The sequence below is a fragment of the Odontomachus brunneus genome, unplaced genomic scaffold (assembly GCF_010583005.1).
Source record: "Odontomachus brunneus isolate Ranch 3 - 2012 unplaced genomic scaffold, Obru_v1 Obru_scaffold_045, whole genome shotgun sequence".
Taxonomy (NCBI): Eukaryota; Metazoa; Arthropoda; class Insecta; order Hymenoptera; family Formicidae; genus Odontomachus; species Odontomachus brunneus.
The window spans coordinates 709498-733866 of NW_022639495.1; the positions used below are offsets into that span (position 1 = coordinate 709498).

General features: G+C 39.4%; 1 protein-coding gene across 5 annotated transcripts in view; it reads right to left on the minus strand.

Annotated features, from left to right (window-relative positions):
• Positions 1-24369, minus strand: part of LOC116844708 (alkaline phosphatase-like) — a 204733-nt gene that overhangs the window by 133793 nt on the left and 46571 nt on the right. Inside the window, exon 1 of one of the 5 annotated variants that reach the window (XM_032816606.1) lies at positions 7511-9080. The exons of the other annotated variants lie outside the window; for them this stretch is intronic. The gene's annotated coding sequence lies outside the window, so the exon portion shown is untranslated. Of the gene's footprint in view, positions 1-7510; positions 9081-24369 lie in introns of those variants that run through there. 5 annotated transcript variants of the gene reach the window in all.

The window sequence follows — 24369 nt, forward strand, 5'->3', positions numbered from 1 at the left end:
TGTGTAGTCGAATTACCAACAGCTCTGGAAGTAATTATCTGCCTGACAGCGACGAGAGCCGGTGACCCGCGACAATATGTTGCGACAAGTTTGAGATACGCGAGGAAAGGCACGGCACGACGCTCGTAAACCCGATTACCGTAATCGCCAAGCCCGGTCGAGATGAGACCAACGACCGGTGACGCAAGACTGAACGCGACTAATTCGGGCTGCGATCCACCGCAAACCTGAACGCGGAAATTCGTGACTCGGACGTGGAAAATTGCGACGCGACGCGATGATAATCGTCTCGTTGTGCCAGCTGCGCTTGGATCACTTCGCAACAAGGCCGAAACACAAGCCTACCCTCGCTCATGTGCAGCACTTCCGTCGCACGGGCCTGATTTCCTCCCGGTTGCGCGCGAACAACGCGAAATTTATCGCTGGCGTGCTGCACGCTCTTCCGTCGAGGAAAGCTCTCCTATGGACTCGGGATAAGGCAGCAGGGAAGTAATCGCGGGGTAGCGATAAGAAGTGGCGAAAATTACACACGGTTACTCACGCTCGCGTAATGGTGGGTACCTCTCCTCCGTATCGTCCGTGCTTGCGAGAAACGTGATAGGATAAATGAAAAATCATCGTTTCGCGGAAAACGCTCCGGATTATTATTTTTCGCGAAATTATTCGCGCGCGCCCGCGCACAAGCGTCAACGTTCGAGAGAACGAGCGAGTCTGTGACGAGTTTGATCAATATTTCTTGAATAATTAATAGCAAATCTAATGCTGATATTAATATTACGCACGTTTTCATCAGTCATCGCTCGCGTGACGGCAAGAAGATGCTAACACCCGCAGCAGCACCATCGAAAATAGATTCGCAATAATCTCCTCAACGTATTTCAATCTCCAATAAATAATTCCGGGCTCGCTCGTCTAAGGTACACGCTGCACCGCAGCGCGATTTTACTCTCGAACAGGATAGCAGCAGATGCGAATGCGAACTCGTGAATAATGCCGTGTCGTATTAATTACACGTATTAACGCGCGCGCAAACGAATAATAACGTGATCCGCTTAATCAGCATTTCGTTAGTCAGTTAGCAAAAACCAAAATTAATGCAAATGAGCGCAATTTAACTAATACTAAGCGCGGCATCGTTAATGGTTTTCGATATAGACACGGACATTGAATTACTTTCAGGCTTTATCGGGTAATCCCATCCACTCTTCGTTAAACGTGTCGACCGTTCGATACTAAATTCTACGCATATCTATGCGACCGGCCATTAGAGCAAAACGCGATGTGCATATTGCAAGATATGCCGCGCGTTCAAACGATTTGTTCTTTTAGACAATTTGTCGCGCGTATTATGCTTCTCGCTCGCACTCGCTCTCGTGCTCGATTGCGCGCGCGAGAGAACGATACAATGCGATATTGAATTGTGTGTATCAATGTTACCGATCCGCGGGGTGCGCTGATTTTATTTTCGTGTCGGCGGACACCCTCGCCACGTGTCTCGGAAATTTACGCGCCGTGAATACGTATCCACAGCGGCTTTTGTCCCCGACGCTAGGACGTAAAAAGGACACACTCGCGTACACTTGTTCGACTCACTAAATTCTAACGAGCGAGCAATGTTTAATTAAGTCGACTTTGCCTTTACCAATGCTACTATCCAATTAACAAACGTAACCTGTCAAATGTAAAAGAGACAGTACAAAGAGCTTTATATTGCCTCTCCATCAGAACCATATGTGTCGACACGTCTACACGAAAAAAAGGAATATGTGTGAGAAGGAGAAGGGGGGCAGAGAAAAAAAGAGAATCTTTTGCGAACGAACAAGAAAGAAGTTTTTGTACCAAAAATGTGTAGTTTTCCACGTCCTCATTTCATTTGAGCTTTTCCTTCCCTTCATAGTTCTCGCGCTCCGTAAAGAAGCGGAAGGCGCGGTATGCGACAGCAGAATAATTAATTAAAGGGTAAAGAATGTAATATCGCAAACCACTATCGTAATATCAAGTCTTAATTCCGAAAATAAATGCGTGCATGCGCGCGCGTGCACACACCATATGTAAACAACGTGTACATAATATGTGAGAAGCGCGCTGCTTTGTTGAAAATTTTATTGCAATTATCGCGCAGTTATCCATTACATATTTAACACATGCAATATTCATTACAATAAATTAATTACTCGATAATATTCTAAACTCTGGCGCCTGCGAATATGGAAGTACATATAATATATATGTTCATTCAACATATGTGCGCGCGTCATGTGACCTTTGTTAACGTTCAGTGTGATAATGAATTATAAAGGCAATGTTACACGGATGGGGATCCAAATGTCGTTGCAAGAAACGACGGGCGATTTTTCCGCGCCTTTTAATAAAGACAGAACTCTTGTCTTGCGCGCCGACATATTTAACAAACAATATTTACGGCAGCGGAAAATAACGCGGCGACCGAACAGTGCACAGTTCAGTGTAGCTGGACGAAAGGAAGGGGAAAACTTAATACAAATTTAATTTAATGTTGTGCTAAAATTCGCTCGTGCAAAAACCTCTTTCGCGTCAAACGTATGCGTAATCAATTGCGTAACGTTATTATATCCGTTGATTTACTTTTCTTCCCATTTTCGTTTCTTCATACAATCGATACAATGTTTCTGTAAAATACAAAAAGTGCGTGAAATACCAACGCGGCAGCGGCGAAGTTGACGGTAACTGCCACGATTTTGTGCGTAGCACAAAAAAAGTTCTGAAAACAGTGCGTTTCGCTGTCGATCGTCGATAATTCTCGTTTAATTATACGATGAGCGAGACCCACAAAGTCAACAACAGCATGGACGAGACGATAATAAGCGTAGTTAGCTCTCTATATATACAGGGTGTCCCGAAACCGCATGCTATTTTAATGGCAGATTCTTTAGAACATTTCAAAACGAAAACTTTCATACAAAAATGTCGAGGCTATAATAGTTTTCAAATGGGAAGCGATTATATTTCACCAATGACAGGGCTGAGATTTCGCGCGCTCAGGCACGCCGAAATGACAAGTGATAAAGGTGCTCCTATTAGTGTCACTTTTTTACGATATTATGATCATTGTATAAATTTACAATAACATTGTAATAATATGTTTTGCCGCTTTTCTACGCATTACATTAGTATATTTTTTATACAAATAATAGTCGTAAGACATCTTAAATATGATTCAAGTAAATATATTTCAACTTAATCTGTTAAAATGTCGATCAATTATTACCATAAAGGTGTCCACTATTCTATACGGCGTGTGGCACCTTTATCACTTGTCATTTCAGCGTCCCTGAGCGCGCGAAATCTCAGCCCTGTTATTGGTGAAATATAATCGCTTCCCATTTGAAAACTATTATAGCCTCGACATTTTTGTATCAAAGTTTTCGTTTTAAAATGTTCTAAAGAATTTGCCATTAAAATAACATGCGGTAGTTTCGGGACACTCTATATATGAGCGTAGGATGTTGCTTCAAGCGTGTATAATGACGCGCGAGTTTCGGTGCGATTCGTTTATCATTTAATCCCGATCAGAATACATTACCGGGGAGATCAATCTCCTCCAGCGATACGCATTGGATTAACTTTCGTCAATCTGTTCACAAATTCGCAACCCGTGCGTAAACTTCCGCGGGGCAGAATGATCGTCATAATCGAGGACGCGACAATGGTGTGTGAGCGCGATCGACGATGTTTATCTTTCGTTTAATGAACATCGTTAAAGCGCTGCTTAATTCGCGCATGTGCGCGCGAATTGAGCCGCCAACGTCAAACCGTAAAGTAAACAATACCAATCTCACTCACACGGGAAACGTGGCAAAAGTTGCGAGAGCGCGCAACTCCTGACACAGAGGAAGTTCGCTAATTACCAGACAGTGAAAATCGAATTACAAAGGATCGCGGTTATTTAAATGTCAGCGGTTACTTCCGCGAGTAGGTGTGGTCGTTATTCTTCGCTCAATTTCAGTTGAGACTCAGTTCAACGGGATTTTAATTCGTTTCAGTGACATTTAATTGCGGCAGCTATGAGATTAACGAGTGAAACTCCATACAAATGAGATGTACAAAGTAAAAGTACCAATTCCCAGGAATGTACTTGAGCATTATTATTGTTTTAGTTTTTCGATATGAACATAAATTTTCAACACATAATATGTAAGTATATATGTATATATCTACATGTATAAAATAGAATGTCTATATGTTCCCTATAAACTCCTAAACCCTTTGACCGATTTGGGCCAAATTTTGCAGTTAGTTACCCTACAGAAAATATAGGTTATCTGAAATCTCCTCGTGATTTCATCCTTTCCACACTTTATAGTAACCCGAGCATAACGCCGAGTAGTTTAACCCTTTTATTATCAATAGGACTTATATTTTAATAATAACCTTATACAATTGAGTAAACAGCATTTTTGGCATTCAGAATACATCAACTATCATTCTACTTATTATTATTCTACTTATTATCAAATATATTCTCCCAACAATCCTAGTAGGACATCAATGTTCCGGTCCTACGCCTTTGGCACCAAAACATAAAGTTTAAAATTTTTTTCCTAAAATTATAATACATTACACACACACACACACACACACACACACACACACACACACACACACACACACACACACACACACACACACACACAGAGGATATCCCGTCACTACCACATTGTCCCTTAAGAACGGATTCTTGAGGTAATTTGAATAAAAAAATTCGAATGCAAAAATCACGAGGCTATAATACTTTTCAAATTAGAAACGATTAAAGTTGACTAATTATACTGGCTAAAGTACGCGCGCTCAAATACGGTACAACACACAATGATACAGATGCATGCATGTCGTCCCTTTTTCAAATATTGATACGGAAGTTCTATACATACAACAACGTATGTAATAATAATCTGCCTTTTTTATCATTTAAATAAACATATCGCAAATAATAACAATTCCGTCAAAATGTTATGAATAAAATATCACACAATACATTTATGAGAATCAATAAGCTGTCACACATTTAACGTTTTTTTCAGAGATTTACAACTAATTTCATATCTTATGTAAATTCTTACTTATATGCATGCACCTGTATCATTGGGTATTGTACAGTACCTAAGCGCGCGTACTATAGCCAATATAATTGGTCAACTTTAACCGTTTATAATTTGAAAAGTATTATAGCCTTGACATTTTTATATTAGAATTTTATATTAGGATTATTAAAGTATTATAGCCTTGACATTTTTATATTAGGATTTTTTTCTTCAAATTCCCTCAGGATCTGTCCTTAAGAGATAATGCGGTAGTGGCGGAGCACCCCGTATATATACAAAATATCCCATTTTAAACTCCCCAGACAAAAATCTCGAAAAATATGAAAGATACGGAATATTTCAGACAAAAGTGATATAAGTCGATGGAGGACATAAGACGGTACCAATGATTTAACCTTGCGTGGCGCCGCCAAAGTCAGGTCGAGGTCAACTTTGCTTTTTTAAATAGAAACATGTAGTTTTGTTACGGAATTTTATTCTACGTAAAGAAACAAACAACTTTTATTTGAAAACAATTTTTATACGATTTCTATTTTCTAAGATATTTACAAAATTATTGGTTTCAATAATTTTTTACTCGAATTCTATCAACTTTACCGAAAAATAGCAAGAGATAAAAATTGTTTATTTTTTTCTCATAGAGCTCTGAGAATTTTTCCAGAAAATTTTAATTAACGTTTTAGTACTTCAAGAAAATTCATAAAATGTAGTATTAATTAATGTAGTTTAATTAAAAAATTAATTAAAAAATTCTGGAAAAATTTTCAGAGCTTTATGAGAAGAAAATAGATAATTTTTATCTCTTGCTATTTTTCGATAAAGTTGATAGAATTCAAGTAAAAAATTATTAAAACCAATATTTTTTTAGATATTTCCATAAATATCTTAGAAAATAGAAATCGTATAAAAATTTTTTTTAAATAAGTTATTTATTTCTTTACATAGAATAAAATTCCGTAAAAAATATATGTTTCTATTTAAAAAACAAAGTTGATCTCGACCTAACCTTGGCGGCGCCATGCAAGATCAAATCATTGGTACCGTTTTATGTCCTCCATCGAACAATATAACTTTTGTCTGAAATATTTTTCCGTATCTTCCATATTTTTCGAGATTTTTGCCTAGGGGATTTAAAATGGAATACCTTGTATATATGTATACTTAATATAATGAAAGTAAAAAAAATAGTATTTTTAGAAACAAAATTATAATTTTTATATTTTTATATTTAATTTTAAAAATTTTCAATTTTTAATTTAATTTTTTAATTTTTATATTTAATTTTAAAAAACAAAATTAGCAACGAAAGGGTTAAAAGTTAAATTAGAATTTAATATATCTAATATATATTTAATATATATATTTTCTGTCAAATGTTTAAATATATATATTAAACAATAAGAAAGTCCAAAATTAGTTATCCAGGCATTGGTATTTACTCGATACATTTTCTATTAAAACATACATACGCGGCTAAACATTTTAATTAAATTTTATATTACGTTTTGCGGCAAGTTGAAACTTACTTTAATTATTGGTCCTCGTCATTCGTTAATATCACATACACACGAGATACACGGATTGCAAGACTGTTCGAGCCACGTAATGCGACACTGATAAATTTTCAGTTTCGCGACATAGTTTTATTTTCAACCGCAAAGAGCTATCGCGCGCGGCTGCCGTCCGAGAAGCAAAAATTTACTTATTATCGCGCAAGATCCGATTTCGCTAACTCAATTAATCCAGGACCATTATTCAACTGATGGTAACGTGTGCGTAATCTGTTACACGAGCGGGATACATTAGAAATCCAAAAAAATTTCGTTAAACAAAACTCAATTAACGGACCGCTCCTCCTTTATTTCCTCCTTTTTTCTTCCAGAACTGAAAGAAGCACTTGAGCAACGATTCCCGTCCGTTTTCCTTATTCAGTTACTATATAATTCCGCGAGAATATCTCCGCGAAGCGTATTCGCGGACGCGTCGGGAATACTCTTTTCCACATCCATATTTCTTGCCCGGACGCCCAACTTTTAAGAATATTTTTATACCCCGCTAATATTATTGTCATTCACTTTTGCATACCATCCGGAACGACTCAGCGCGCCGCAGAGTTATAATCTGTTAAATATTCCGCAAGCTTGCAGATCGTTAAAAAGTCGTAAAACATCATTAAGGCGGATTCCCGTCGTTCCTTTAACTTTATCCATCGCGCGATGACTCTCGAGAGAAAGAAATCGCAGAATCGCGCGAGCGCGCGGAAGTGACTGCCCTCGCGAAATCTTCTTTACAGCGGAGCAATTTAGCGAACGTTCGTTTTCTTCACCTCATGGTCTATTAAAATCCAGAGTTCATTGGAAACTAGCGGCCCCGCGATGCCTAGGCATCTGTGTGGATACGTAGCTAACTGAACTGCGTGAATAACCTACCGACTTTTACCGTGAGACCGGTCGCGAATAAAGTCTCGTTGAGCCTGAATAAAGTTCCCGGCCAAAGCGACGTAACGAGTCGATGAGCGTCATCGAGCAGATTTAACGACGCAAGCGGTAATACCTTAAGTCCATCGTCCTGGCACGCATCCACTGCGATAAACGATTCTCTAATCTGAAATACGAAAAAGCCACGTAGCAAAGCCGAATAGCGGGAGAAATTCACGAAGGATCTCTTACCTTTTTAATGAATATGTATATAGAAAAATATCTCTCGCGGGCTTTTTACAAATAAATATGTTGGTAAGGGATTAAAAGGGATTAAAAGATTTTTTTCAAATCAGTATGCATTTTTCATACAAATGTATAAACACGATCTCACTTTAGGACCGCGGCAGAAAAAATAAAAACGTTGCTTAGCGTCAGAAGAAATGAATTATCGGTTAAACTCGTTGAGCGAAACGAGGTACTGAAATATGTACGCTAAGCTAATTAATTAGCGCAACTCTAATTAACAGAAAATTGCCCGCCAGACTTTCTATGTTTTACTGTCGCGATTGTGTCTGATACATTTATTATTCGATCGGGTGATCAAAATTTAATATTTGACGTGCTCGTTGATGCGGCCAATTAGCCGGGCCACGAAACACTTTGCTAATTAACGTTATGCCCGCGGCGGAAACACCGCTGTTGATCTACGAAATCTAAAATGTTGCGGTATGCAAGAAATTGAATATGCGTACTTATTTGTGTAGCAAAGTTTCTCCTCACCCTCTCCGTGAAAGTGAATTTCATCCGTTGCGAGATAAGCTTTCCGCGAGTCATGCATCGAGCAGTTTCGCCTCAATACCACCCACCTCCTCGATATTTACCCCGATAGCTATCGAACTATTTCGCCTTCCTTAGTTCCGCTCCGTGAAAACGCAATCGTACGGGTGTTCCTTTATACAACAATAGCGCGTATAGGAGGATCGATACATCAAAGACTCCTCAATACTCGAACTCAAACTCAAACGCAAGAAAAGAGTCGAGAAATAGCGGCACATAGAACTCGCAAGAACAAGCAAAGAATTGACGTATCTCCCTGCCTTTTTCGTAAGTCATTGTACAGAATAGAATTATGTCAAAATGATATCACTGTACGAATGTTCATTCGAGAATACTAAGAAATAAAATAATTTTCCAAAATAAAATATGAAATGATTCAACAGACGCGTTTTATATAAAACAGCTGTTAAGAGCATACAGGCGAGTAGACTTTCCCCAAACATCCCGGAGTTTCACGGATCGTTTTGATGCAGACGCGCAAAGACTTAAAGCTCTTGATTTTTCTCTGCGAAATTCTCGACTGATGACGTCACAAACGAAAAAACGTATGCTGAAAATTTTTACGGAATTTGCTGATAATAAAAGTACAGAATTTGCTGATAAATAAAAGTATATGTGCATAAAGTGAAACTTTGAGATTGATTGAGCACATTTGTAAAATATCTCGAAAACTTTCCTTTTATTCTAACAATCAACAAATAACAGTTAATAAAATTAACGTGCAACTTTTCTTCTAACGTTGTTAAAGCTTCAAACGTTCTTCATATGAAAATTAAAAATACCTCTTACAAGAAATAATTTAATATATATAGGAATGAAAATAAATTATATATAATAAATAAATATATATAATCTCTTATATCTTATTTCTTATATCTTATATATAATAAATATATATAGAAATGAAAATAAAAAATAAATTTATGTCAAAAGTAACAGTTAAAGACAAATAAAAAACAAAAAAGAAAAAAATTCGAAATAATGACATTTCAATATATTAAACGGAAAAATGGTTATTTGCCTTTCCTCATGATTTTGCCGCGTTAATTCTACGGCTATTTATTGATTGTTAAAGTAAGAGAGAAATTTTCGGAATATTTCACAAATGTGTGGGTTCAATCGATTACAAGTGTCATTTTATGGACATAACCATTTATTTCTCCATGCTCCACAAGAATTTTGGGCATACATTTTCTCGCTTCTTACGGCGTCTTATGACGTCGTTAATCAAGATAGCTGCGCCGAGGACACAGGTGTGTCTTTACGCTCCTCAACGATTTCCGCGCTTGATACGATGTGCGAAGTACACATCGCGGATTTAACGCGGAAAAGTGTGCACTACTTACTTTTTTGCACCGCTTGCATACCATGGGAATTCCGTATTTACACGGATATGCTAATATACGGCGAACGGCACGAGACCTACGAACACACGTATGCAACTTTGTCAACCATACGGCATGACCATTCGCACTAAAGCCACGTGTAACGCGAGTCATCCAGATGACCGATGAATGAACGGCAGTACCTTGTGACTAAGGTCACAGTTAATGGAAGTTTGCGTACCGTCTAATATCGTAGTCAACCTCCGGTATGTCTTGAAACGGATGCCGTCCATAAGCCACCCGCTATGAACTCGAACATTGGCCCATCAAGAGAGCGCTCGTTCGGCTATGTATTATGAGAGCCCCGAGGACGTGTACGGTTTACCGTGTTCGCTCATATCAACGATCCTCGCGCTCGACTCTCTTGAGATTTATACACGGTGCAGTAACGTATCTTCTTTCAACTAGTGTGGCTTTGATCAATTTCGAGATGGCCTTTCCTCGACAAAGATTCCACGAAACATTCTTTTACAACAGCTTAATTTGGGAATCAAGACTTAAATTGAAATTCTGATGAAGTAAAAGTCACTTGAAAAATCATGAGAAAAATCAGACGGCAGCGTGATCGCACAAGGTCGTCGCACAAACGTGAACTGTTTAAAGTTTAATCTTCAATGTTAATCATACTACGCGTTTAGGAATAAGACGAAATAAATTGTGAAGAAGCTATGTTTTTCTCTTAAATCGCAGCGGTAATCAAATAAAACTTACAAAAAATAATTAAAGCTTCTCATCTTGATTTTCAGTATGTTTTCACTTTACTTGGCTCTATTGTTAGACGCAAAAACATTGCGTGTATCTTTTGAATGCACCCAAAATTTTAGACCCACATTAATTTTGCAAATTCCGCCAAACTTGACAGAGAATTCCGAAGTTTATGCAAACTATCGTTGTATCTTTATGTCATAGATATTCGGTTACTGCAATATTCTACCTGCATCTAATTTTCATCCTTAATTTCAATAAATGTTAAATAATTCTTGAAAATTAAATATTAAATAATTCTTTAAAAAGTTTTTATTTAATTAGCCTCAATAAGCTTCAGCCGAAAATTGTAAATAATTATTTATGGCACCAAAGAATAATAGTATAATGTTAGCCTGTGTTGTACTTTGAAATTTTACATTGATTTTTCAGTAGAATTTGTAAAGTTAGTATAGAAAAAATGTTTATTCGAGTTATATAATTGATAAAGAGTTGTGAATTAAATATGTATGATATCAAACCACAAATTAAAATAAAGATCACTTGAAATTAAATAAAGAGCTTTTATGATGACGCTATAAACCATCCCGTTATCAGCTCAAGCATCGAGCTGTCAAGAACGCAAGCATCACTTGATATTAAAGCCTTGAGACTTATATAAATTTACCATATATTTACATATATTCCCAGACCTCGTTTACCCCTTGAAAATTTATATGCACTGTCCAAAGTGTTTCAAGAAATTAATTGAATGTTATTCGGTAGCATAGTAATTATTTCATTACTGCTTTGAGAACGTGCTAAATTTGCAATTTCACTGAAACAATAAGGTCACTTGAAATTAATTAAAGAACCTTTCTCGGTGCCGCAACTTGAAACATCAATCCTGATTTCGATCTTGACTTCGATCGTATATCGAGAAAAGTCGGGCTTTGTGCAAAGTCATTTGAGATGCGCGGCCACGATTGCCACAGCGACGCTGCAACAGCGATGCTTTCTCGCGTCTGTTTTCATCTCGCGCCGTAAGCATTGTCCCAAAGTGCTACGAGTGAGAAAAGTAGAATAATACTCAACGGAAATACATAACAAGCAAGCAGATACACCGTGAGCGGCTCATATACACACGCTCGCGTTCGTACGCGTGCGCACGGAAAGATTCAGGATATCAGCGTCAAGTGCAATTTACACTATCGCGCTTTAGCGAGGATTCTCGCCGGCGGGTGCTTAAAGCGTTAAACGTATCTCGGTTAAATCCTCCAAAGGTACGTGCTTTGGCACCGCTCATCTCGGTCGGTATCAGTGTCGTAATAACAAGGCCGCTGACTTCCTGAGTAATTTTCGTAGCACGTGCTTCGCTGCAGTGGGAAAAGACTCCGCGTGTATCAGAGACATCCTTTAACCCTCCCCCTATTCCTCGCGCGATACGCGAATGATGCACGAGCGGGAGACAACGCACAATTTTCTGCAAGAGAGAGAAAGAAAGAGACGAGTCACGATTTGTAGCCGTTGACGGGCACACCCAGTAATTTATGAGCCGGCAACGCCAGATGTCATAGCGGTTGGGTTTTAGAGAGCGGTGGTTTTCCGCCAACTTACCTGCAATACACGGGTCACCGCGGAAAAATGCGTTGCCTTATTGCGTGCTTAAGGATTTATGCGTGAACCACGATGTCGTTACGCTCGCCTCTCTTTCTCCTCCTGCCTCTTTCGCGTGCAAGCGCTACACGTGCATTTGCAACGGGCGTCTCGGCATTTTCCGTGCCGCGAAGTTTAATCGTCTCGCTAGCTGCTTGCGAATATGCTAAGGTTACTCGTGAAGCGCACAGGCGCACTCGGGAAAAGCTAAACGAGGGCCTGTCTGTGAATGTCATCTTGTTAATAAATGTGAGTGCCTTCAAGCGCGCGACTCGCGCTGCTTTGCATTCCGTTGAAGTAAAATTGCGCTTAATATGAGCCGAAATATAACACCTCTCCATCCGCGCGGCGCTTTACAACGCGACGAACAGCTCTCGATCGAATGTGTTTCGCGCAATGAAATCTTACGCAAGAAATGCAAAATCCTCGTGAGATCCGATTTCGCCGGATTAACGTTTTTAACCACGGTAATTGGACGCCGAGCGTGCCGCCGAGCGTGTGTGTATGTGTGTATGTAAATACGCGAGATGAAACACTATCCGCGTCGGACTCAAGATCGTTACTTTACACGAACACTCGTACTTTATAATATGCATACGCGAGAAGTATCATCCGCGTATGTGTGGCACAAGTTGTGCAGTGCGGCATACTTAAAGAAAGATTTATCGATTACAGACAGTCGCGTGACTCTAATGCCGGTATAACCGGCGGCGGCAAAGTATGAATAACGTTCGATTTACAGCGTTGAATCTCACGGATGTATCCGTGTCACGCGAGCCGAGAGAGTCTGTGAAAACCTTTTATACTGATTAGCCTTTGTGAGGGATAATCAACAGTTCGAACGGTGCGATACCGGACTACCTTTCACGGGAGTTTGATTTACAAGTACTGCACTCGCGGCGCGATCGGCCGATCGTTCTCTCCTCCGGTTCATTGCAATTTCGATGACGCACACGGTCCGCCGATGCCCGAAATGCGCACACCCGCGCTACGAAATGCGGCTGAGCTCAAATATTGGTGCGGCCAACCGACGCGGGATTGTCCCTATTTATTCCATTGATTTAATCACTTGCAATTAGCGGCGTTAAATAATTACCTCAATTCCTATCTGTTCTACGCGGTGTCCGAAACTACCATGCGGTGCCCCCCAAGCCGCAGCTACCGCTGCTTAAATTTAGAAAAATAAGAACAGCTGACAAGCAAGTAGATACTCTATACGGTTAAAAATACGGTTGGTTACGCAATTTCCAAAATCGGCGAATTAAATCACGAATATGTAAAGTATTATTTATTAATTTTAATTAATATCAGCAATTAACACACATACACAAATATACATATATATATATATATATATATAAATTTGCTAATTGGTAATGTGAGAAAATTAAATTCTGATACATGTGGAAAGGTTGGCGGATAACCACGAGCGGATACCCTTATCATTTACAGGCTGTATAACATGTACGTTTGCGGCTTTATTGGAACGATGACATAATTCATCATTCAAACTATATCCTCTATACAATATTATATCTGGAAATTACACATCGTTTCATTAAAATGCGATTTTTCTTTAAAGTGCATATCGAGGGTATATAAGAGGATCTTGCAAATTATTAATAACGAAGAACGTGTCGCGAATTAGAAACCTCAACGGTACAAATAACGTTAATAGGCTCTTCTTCAAGATTATCTTAGTTTGAGGTTTAGAGACACTTTAACATGTATCAGTGAGCATTAACAGGCGATAAGAGAAATTTTCAATTGGCAATTTTCGCGTTAATGTGAGAGAATATTCGCTTAAGAGAACGGCGAATAATAACCCCGAAATAATCACGAGGGGTATCTCGCGTAATTAAATATTCAAATACGAGCGTCGAAGTTGCGTGAGCTCCATTTCGTCGCGCGAGAAACTCAAACTACCCGGCCACGGGGAGACGCGAACATCCTAAACGGAGGTGTTTTCAGGATGAACGGAGCGCGGAAACGCGGCTTTGGCATAGTAGCTGGAGACCTGTAACTCGCGTCGGGGGACGAAGAGGACGAGCTTTCGATACGGTATTTGGCGCGGCGACTTTAAGAGCAAATAAAAAGATCAGCATCTCGTTGGCGCGACAATGATGTATGCTACACGAGTGGGTACAGAGCTAAGTTTACCTTCGCGTCGGGGTCGAACTTGAGGCCGGAGGGATCTCGTGACAGGAAACCACGCGGCGTATATCGGAAAGAGAGATACCAGGGCGGTGGGATTGAAGACATTCCAGAACGCGGAGTGAAAACTTGTTCGACCGTAAGGAACAGTCAGCGGTAGTACCGACACGTAGCCACTTGCTAACGCATTTCTTCGAGCGTCGCTATAGCATGAGCATGACGCCGCAAGTATATCGGATGGTAAACGAACGGTGTAAGCATTGCACGTTTTGAGAAAAGATCGATGTCGTCGGCGGGAGATCCGAAATTGAATTTTTCGCGATAGCTTGTCTTCTTGTCTCACCGTCGGCTTGGCGAATAAAAGGATGCAGGAAGCAAACAAGGCTTTAGAAAAAATAATCCTGATTTTTAGGACTTCGTACTCGGTTGAAGACGCGAGCGTCTTCCTCGCGGGAGGAACTCAGAGGAGACGATTCCCGTTCAAGATGTTCCACGCGTAGTTGGTACTAATTATATTTGAACACCAATTACATGTGATATTGAAGACAGAACACTCGAATATAAAATCACTTTCTCTAAACTGCACTCACACACACACACACACACACACATACACACACATTTTGTCGAATCACGAAAGTAATCTTTGTTCATTTTTCTACGATATTGGTTATGTAAAGACGTAGGGTTTTAAAAAATTATGCTTGCAAGCTACAGATAAATAATAAACTAATTGAACTTGAAGGACTCGTCAGGACATATAAATTTGGAAAGTGAGGAAACACGAAGGAAGTCGAATCTGTCCGATCAGATTCTCGGCAGGGGAATATCACCCTGAAATTTATCAACGATTTATCACGATTCCGTCGCGAGGGATTACGGCATACCTGGCGCGCTCTGTATAATTGGCGCGAGTACGAGTATCAGGGAAGCAGGGCAAAGATTTATATCGGCATTATTACCACGTTTAATCTCAATTAGTCAGTCATGCGCAAGTTCTAGACCGAATTTACGTACGGGGCTGGTTACCCGACGCCATTCATGCGCCACGCTAATTCGCAGCTGATAGCATAAATCAGCGAATAAATACTCCACGGCGCACAATATTTTCGAGCATTCATAGGCGCGCAGTTACTCCTAATTATCAACAAACCAATATTACAAGCTCCGCTCCACGTGCGCGTCCAATAAACATTTTACGCCAGAATTAACGTATCTATATTTGCACAATACACACGTACGTGGCGGATTTTGCTCCAAGGCCGATCGCACTTGAAATTCTGCGATTTTCAGTCTTATTTCAAGCATTAATGAAATCACCGAGACGCTAATTTCACGTTTTCCCGGCGCGTTTGTTATTCCGGAGGCGAGCCGCAGATTCAATATCGAGTAGCACTCTGCTCGAAAAGTCACGGCGCAGCGCACCAAAGGGTGAATGACTTCAATCAGCGTGCGCTGAGATTGGACGGCAGTGACGCGAATTAGAGACGCGCTGTACAGCCACGTTTGCACATGCACCTGCTAAGTAGACGAAAGCATCATCGCATCGGAAAGGGGCCAATGGAATTGAGCCCTTGTTCGCGTGTTTCCAAGAACCGCACATTCGGAAACTATTCCAGTTATTCCGCGCACTCGGACTACGAAATGCCGAAGCTTGGCCATACACACACATATACACACACACACACAACACACGTATACGTGGAAGGGAGAGTGAGAGCGGTCAAAAGGGAAAAGCGGAAAGGGGGAGGAAGAGAGAGATGTGCAGAGGCATCCGCAGTTACCGGCGTGAGCGTTAACCGATGGTAAACGCGTCTCAAGAAAGCCCTCTTAAAACGACTCCGGCGTTTCCGATCCCGGAAACGCAAGCGCTCCGGAAGCTCGGCGAGTCGGCGGTCGGCTGCATTTTTGATTCAGCACGCCTCGGAGCTGTGCATATGCGTTTTTTAAAGCACGATCCGGAACGGCTGTTTCCTACGTATACGGTGAGAACAGCTTGTGAACTTAGCTCGTGGTTCTTGAATTTCTACATCTCGCGGAAAGCTTTTTGCTCTTCTCTGTCGCGGATTTCAGTTTCGCAAAGCGAAACGTTCGCGTAACTGTTAAAACGCGTATAAACGAGTTCGTGTTTGATATTAATCGGTTAACCTGTATTATATTTTGCAAATCAACACCAATTAATATGATAATTGTAATTAGTATTAATAGAACAGGCCACGCGTTAAACATGTCTGATTTCGTATTTGTATAAGCATCAATGAAATGGCACCGCATTGAAAAGCCGACATTTGATATCAGAACGGAAGTAATTCTGTCGATTTTTTATTTCAGTTTCGAGTGATGGCAATTCGAAATCGACGCAATTTTACACGTATATATAATTCCAATTAACTATTACGGATTGCGTTACAATAATTGTAATTGGCGATAATTCGTTGATGTTACGTTCCCGCTGTGTGGAGATAAGTTCTTCGACATTACGCTGACGCTCCGGGGTTATCTTTGTTTATGCGTCTGTTATTTTGAAGACCGGCAGAGCGTTCAAAATGTTATTTGAGCAGGACATATTTTTATATTTCTCCGGGCTATCTGCTCTCTACCGGAACGCGCGCGCTTACGCTCAGTGAGTTGACTCCTTTTTTCTCTGCTTCCTTTTTTCTGTCCTCTTTCAAGTAAAAACATCCGACACGCGAGAGATAATAACGCGTTCGTGCAATTCCGCGTTTTTAACGTTTCCCGAGCAATTTCCACGGATCACCGGAAAGTTTGTGCCGGATTATAGCCGCGGCGGTTACGTAACCGGGCAATTCGGGAGTCTTGAAAAATTCGCACGGCAAAGAAAAAAGCGATTTACCCGAAGGAGAAATTTCATCGGCGAATTTTTGTAGCTTTCATTTCGCGAACAGTTACGAAAAAAAAGGGTTTTGGTCAAAGGCGATCCGGTAATTCGTCAAGCTCCGACCGATATCGCCGTTTTTTAGGCAAGGAAAATCGAGTGAGCCGCAATATCGGAAAAGTTACTTTTATCCGGCTAACCGAACGAACGCACGAACGCTATTTACAATTCCGACAGCCTTTTGCGGATCTGCGCTTTCTTGGTGACGAGGTGCGGCGCGAGACACACAGTCGCGGTCTTTAGAAGTTGCGCGTGAAAAAGAATTCGAAACGAATGCACCAATTAAAGTACAGAAAACGCCAGTCCATTTCGTGCAGAGACTTCCCTTCGACCGGAATTTTGTTCCGATCGGTCGAATATCCGAAAGTTGCGAGTGAAAAAGTTGCGCAAACAAAAATCGAAAAGCCCATTTTACAAATTCATCGGGACATTTACTCTTGCCATTTTAGTATTCCTCTCGGGAAGAATTTTCTGGCACACCCGGCACATGCCTAGGAAAAAGAAAAAACATTCTCGCCGTTGCGCTCGCGATTTACCTCTTTCTTTTTTTTCTTTTCGCCATCATCGACCCGTTTCTTATCCGACTGTCGATCTCACGATGCCCGAATGATGAACCGGCGTCCAGGAATTGTACCAAACATTATCCTGGATCTCTGCCAGGTGTTCTCTCACATGTATTCCACCGGGACTCGTCGCTTTGTATATATCGTCGCGGTTATTTACGCGCGCCGCGCCGTCTATTAATTACAATTTCAACGACCGTATTTTACCAGGCGAACGGCCGACGCTATTTGGAAAACAAACGGCAGAATGTTTCCGCATAATTATATTCTGTTCGGATATAACGGCACGTCGTTGGAACACGTAGTCCCATTTTGGCACCATACGCTCGATGATGCAGGCGTTAACTCCGGGTGAGTAACATGTGACGTGAAGCACTCTGCGGTAACAACTTGTCTCGGAGCGCTTTTAACGTAACATCCGATCCTCGTTAATGCTAAACGTGTCTACGGAGATGTTTTCTTCTTATATGAAACCTCAAGTTTTGCATCTCCGAGCAAATCGTTCTTGACTTCTGCGAACTTTCTCAAACGTCCATCGTAAAAGTCGCCGGTGATAAAACTCTCTGTGCGTTTATTCTTCCGGGAGAAATATTCCGTTGTATTGTATTCAAATATTCGTGTATTCCTAAACACGCGCGCGCGGTAAAAAATTTTGGAAAGGGAAACTTATCTTGCGGACAAAACGGCATTTTACGAGCATGATGCTCCTTACGCTAGGTCGATACGCTCAAAGGTCGCAATTTCGTTTAAAAAATTTCGCGATGGGACTTTCCTCTAGAATTCATGCGAATATCGTTTTATATGGTACTACTACGGGCTACTACTACTACGAAAAAAAAGGACAGAACAAATAGAAGGAAAAAGCGAAGCTCTCAAATGTATCACATTCTATAAAGGCAAAAGAAACCGTTATAACATTTCTTTGAGTAAAATAAAAAATAAAACAGAGAAAGAAAGAAAAATTCATTCATTGCGATTTTGACAAATTAACTAAAAAAAGGGCGATATAGCGATGTGAAAACACAAGCGTCAAAATGTTCGGGAATTGCCTATTTCTTTCAATAAAAAGAATTTGCTTTAATCATTTCAGATTTATAATGAAAGATATTCATTGAAGAATGATATCATGTCCAAATATTATCGACGAAGTTCTGTTCAACATTACAGATGATCAGAGAGATTAATTCATTGCACTCTAACAAAGACAAATCGCAGCACACAGTCGACGGAATTGCCTTCAATACCGGAAATTTCTCCAGTCCCAGTTGGGAAATGCTAGTAAGTCCTTCGCGTAACATCTCATCAAGTACGGAGTAATATCGGCCGAATATAGCGCATTTCACTACGCCATCAAAGCATTTCTCGCGTTAACATTGATTAATGGCAGTTAATATTCATCCTTTCGTAGCAATTATCGATCTTTGTAATGTTCATTTGCGTTTGTGCTCTACATTCTTCGTATTCTCTTCTTTTATCTCATAATTGCTCCCTCAAGTGACATTTATATTCTCTCATAGTTTCATCATGTACAAAATATTTTCTTTCAACAAAATTTAGTTTTTGAAATTGCACGAAAGTCACATCTTTTCTATATGAAACTTTCAAATTCCAAGGTAAAAAATTTCACATTGAAGATATTATACGTTACTCAGAAAAAGAAGGAAGAAACTTTTAATTTTTGCGCGTATAAGTTCCTTCGATTATATTCAAGGTAGACTACGAAATCTGCGCTTATTCTCAAAAAGCAAATAATCAGAATACAAAGAAAATTCCCCTCGATTAGATTTTGTTCCACGAATCACGCAAGATAACGGAAGATCCGTAATGTAGATATTACATTTCGCGCGCAACCAAAATCAATATCTACCAATGTAAATGAGAAATGCACGACTCGGACAATGTTTACTGAAATGCTATCCAGCTCTGTGCTGATTTAAATGCAGAAATGGTTTTCGGACGAGCGAGTGCTATTAGTTTGTGCTTAGGTGCAAGAGAGAGAAATCGGTCAAAGAACGATTAGTCATTAGCAGAAACTCTCTTTGTCTTGCTCCACTACCAACCTACGATGCACGATTCATTCGTGCCACTTGGGAGCTATTCTCATCAGTCTACTTGTCCCGAAGCGCGGATTACACGGCCGTTGAATTCGTAAGTGAAACTGTCTGCGCTTTTAAGCGAATAACTCGCCTACGACGCGCTGTTTGGTAATCTTACATGCATTCGCATCTTAATTATTCAACGCAAAGACCGACTTCTGTCGCTTTCAGTTCCCACGACAAAGTTTAAGTTACATCTTAATAACAGTTAGTACTCTCCCTCCTCTTGTCCCTCTCTCACCCTCCTGCATCTCTCTATGCGAATTACACACGAAACTCAACGCGATAGAGTTCGTAGTGCCGTTTGGTCCGATGCAATTGCAACGAGTGACTAAAATGACGTCGACACGCTAGAACGACATTCCCGTAAAACCAATTATTCCAACGTCACTTTATTTCTCAATTTTACAAAAGAATGAAAAATTTACTTAACATTTGTATTTTCGAGAATCTGCGAACTCTTTCTTTTCCGGCGTACGAAAATATTGTATTTTGTAATTTATATTTTGCTGTAATGTAAAAATGCACTGTACAACGATATGATTTTATTATAAATCTCTTATAAATTTCTTATAAATTTCTAGAATACAAAAATATGTCAAGTACTCTTTCCAACAAAGATAAGAATACAACAAAAGTATCGGAGATACGCGATTTTACATATTATTTCTAAAGAGCAACGGATTATATATGTATATATCTCCGAGTCTAACGTAACGTAGCATAAAATCCGTTCCAATAGTTTATATAAAAAGCTGTTTTTAAAAAAACCCGGAATTATCAGCTTCTCATTCTACAATAATAATGAACGTAAATATATATCCATCGATAATAAATTATTTTACCGTTATCACATTAATACCATGATATTTATCTGTTAATATCATGATATTTCAATATTATATTGCTTAATATCCTTAATAGCCTTCAATATTATAATTCCAGTATTATCATTTTACAGTTGTTTTGCGATTGTCATATATTGTGAAATATAAATCCTCTTTCATCAACGGTTATATCCTGACAAAACACAATGTTTCACACTGAACATATTATTTAGTCACGGTAAATATTTCAACCGCGAGATACAACATGACGTCTGGCTCCTTTCCTCAATATATAAGATAAACTAATATACAGGGTGTGTAAAAAGTATGAAAACCCTAAAAAATCTCAAAAAATATAAGTTTTACAGAAAAATGTTTCAAATAAAAGTTGTAGGATTTAAAAAGGTCTATTCAATAGTCTCATCAGTTTGACCCTAACTGGCGTCGTTAAGGTGAAGTCAAAGTCACCTTGAATTTTTTAAATAGAACACTCCATATATTATTACATATTCTTATAGCTTATTTTGAGAGCTTTCCAAAATATTATAATAAAATATTTTTTTGTTAAGAACTTTTCGAGTAATAACACTTGAAATTTCCAGCACTTTGACATAGAATACAAAATATCTCGTAAAATATTCATCTTTCGATTATCTTGCCTTAATACTTTTTTGCACAGAATAATGAGACAAATTAATTGGCTTAAAAAAAGCACAAAAAATTTTTTTATGTTTATTATGTAAAAAATTTTTTGTTTTTTTTAAGCCAATTAATTTATCTCATTATTCTGTGCAAAAAAGTATTAAGGCAAGATAATCGAAAGATGAATATTTTACGAGATATTTTGTATTCTATGTCAAAGTGCTGGAAATTTCAAGTGTTATTACTCGAAAAATTCTTAACAAAAAAATATTTTATTATAGTGTTTTGCTCTCGAGATAAGCTATAAGAATATGTAATAATATATGAGGTGTTTCATTTAAAAAATTCAAAGTGACTTTGACTTCACCTTAACGACGCCAGCCAGGGTCAAACTGATGAGACTATTGAATAGACCTTTTTAAATCCTACAACTTTTATTTGAAACATTTTTCTGTAAAACTTATATTTTTTGAGATTTTTCAGGGTTTCCATACTTTTTCCTCACCCTGTATAATATACGAACTATATATATATTACAAATAAAATAAAATAAATGAAATAAAAAGAATTGTTGTTGAAAAAACTCCAAGAGAACATGTCAATCGTTATCGACTGATAACAGCCGTCATTTCTTGTTTTTCTTTTCTACGCGCAATTTTAGACGCTTGCCCTATATCCTGATTTACAGTTATCACGCACGCAAATACAGCAAGCCTCATTTCCACGCGCTGCATCGCCTGACGTTATCAATCGATCAATCGCGGTTCAAAGGAGCTAAGAAAGAAAGATTGATCTGATCGTCGATGAGCCATAATAGGTCGCAGCGGGATTTCCACGACGATCCATTGTCCCGACCAGAAGACCCTAGTACCAGGCAGGAGTTAACAAAGGATCGCGCCTCGATGGAGATAACAATATTTATAGCACTTTTATAACGTATGCCGTCGAACGGATCGTTAGATTAATGCTCGTGAAACGGCAGACTCGGGTTTCTAGAATCTTCAAACAACTCGGAAAAATTGTGCGAAAGACTTAATCCCGCGATTCAATTAGGACGAGAATCTCAGAGACGGCGGTGTGCTGATCGAGAATGACAAACTTCGACGATCGGGAGATTTATTACACAATCATTCGACAAAACTAAGCGTGAAATAGGAGGCGTTTCACGTTGCGGCAATATGATACTTCAGGCTTCGTGACACACTCTCTCAACAAATATCTCTAAGCCCTTTATACCGTTGTGCAACGATCTGGTTTCCAAAAACCATGTGTATATGTGTGTGCATAACGCGCGTAAGCATCGACGGAGCTTATCGGCGCTTACGACAACAAATGAGGCTAATTACCATCGAATGCTTCGTTTAATGAACGCCCATTAACACGCGTATTACCGGTGTCGAGTGACACTGAAATCCACGCACTAATCCGGAAAGTTTCCCTATGAGGCGCATTTTTTGCAACTGCGAACTGCTAATTTCAGCGAGTCGTTAACAGCGCGAGAAGTACCGCGCCCTTTAAATATTTCGTTCACTGTGTGAGCTTTTTAACGGTGCGCGCTAAAGTAGAAGAGAAAAAGTCCAATTTTCCTTTTTCCTTTTTGCCGTAAGCGGGATACAATGGAAGAGAAATTCACTGAGAGAATTAAAATGTTAAACGTGCACGCGAGAGTACGAATACTATCACTAACTAAATAATAATGAGCGCGAGATATTCTGTCGCGGGACTATAAATCAGGATGTGATAAGGTACAAGTGTTCTTGCTTGTGGAAATCAAACAGTATGGAAAGAAGCGTAACGTGAATTTAGTAAGCAATTTCTGGTGAAAGGTCCGCAAGAGCTCCTTTCCGCGTGTTCGATAAAATCGCGGTCGATATTGAATATCTATGTGAAAAAGATGGTAATTTGTCATTCTCACAAAATCGCCATTTCTCCCGATGACATTGTTAATACGCTCTACACGCGCAAAACATAAATAATGCAATAACGATAAGCGACTATCGAATAGTCAAATAGTTACATTGATAAAACGTAATCATTTAGTTGAAATTATTAATTAGAATTATTTGATTTGGATTATGACACTGTCATCGTAAATATTTAATATTTAATGTGCGAAATATATGATTCCTGGTTTTCTCTTCCTCAAAATATAAAATAAACTAACGGTATATGAACTGTACGTATTTGTATTGGAAGATAAAATAAATCGTTGTTTGCGCGAGAAAACTTCAAGAGAACATGTCGACTTTCTAAAATTGAGCATTATCTTGAACGGAACTGCTCTCGCGTCGATATCGAGGACGATTGAAAAATACGAGGTTTCTGTGCTCGACGATTCTACAGGCGGACGTGTTATCACTGACTTGTACCACTATTTCGGCCAAACTCCGCCGAGCCACTTTGCGTTCCCGGCGACACGTGACGTTGATCACTTAAAGTCACGGACTCAGGTTCATTAGCGCGACCGAGCCGGTGGGCCACGCCGAATGAAATGGTTAACCGTAAATTTTCCTACTCCCCGCATTACTCCCCCACATTACCCGAGTCGTTATCGCTTTAATATCCGCCGTGGGAACCGATAGAAACTTCGACGGTAGAAATCAGCCTTGGTGACGAATTCATGAATATAAAGCAGGCGCATACCGTTCGATTTTATGAGTGTCGACGACGACCACTAAAATCGACACCGATTGCACACGCGCGAAAATCTCCGCGAAATATACGCGAGCTGAGAAAATCGATGTACCGACATTATGAAACCCTGTGTAATTAATCGCGGGCTACGAGCGAGATATTCTCCCTTCGCTCTCCACTATTTTTAATCTTGTCACATTCATAAAGTAGGATTTATAAGTGGCATCGAAGAACGTGGTACATGAATATTAGCGCGATTTCTCTTGAGCTTGGTAGTTTGGTTAATTTTTAGATGGATGTTAATTTTGGACGTGATTCTCAATTTCTTTATATAATTGCCACGCTGTGTTTTGTATATGTTGCATTTAAAAAGTTCAAGGTTAAAATTGAAAGAAACTTTAGAACATTCATTCTTCTCTCTCCTTCCCTCTCTCTCTCTCTCTCTCTCTCTCTCTCTCTCTCTCTCTCTCTCTCTCTCTCTCTCTCTCTCTCTC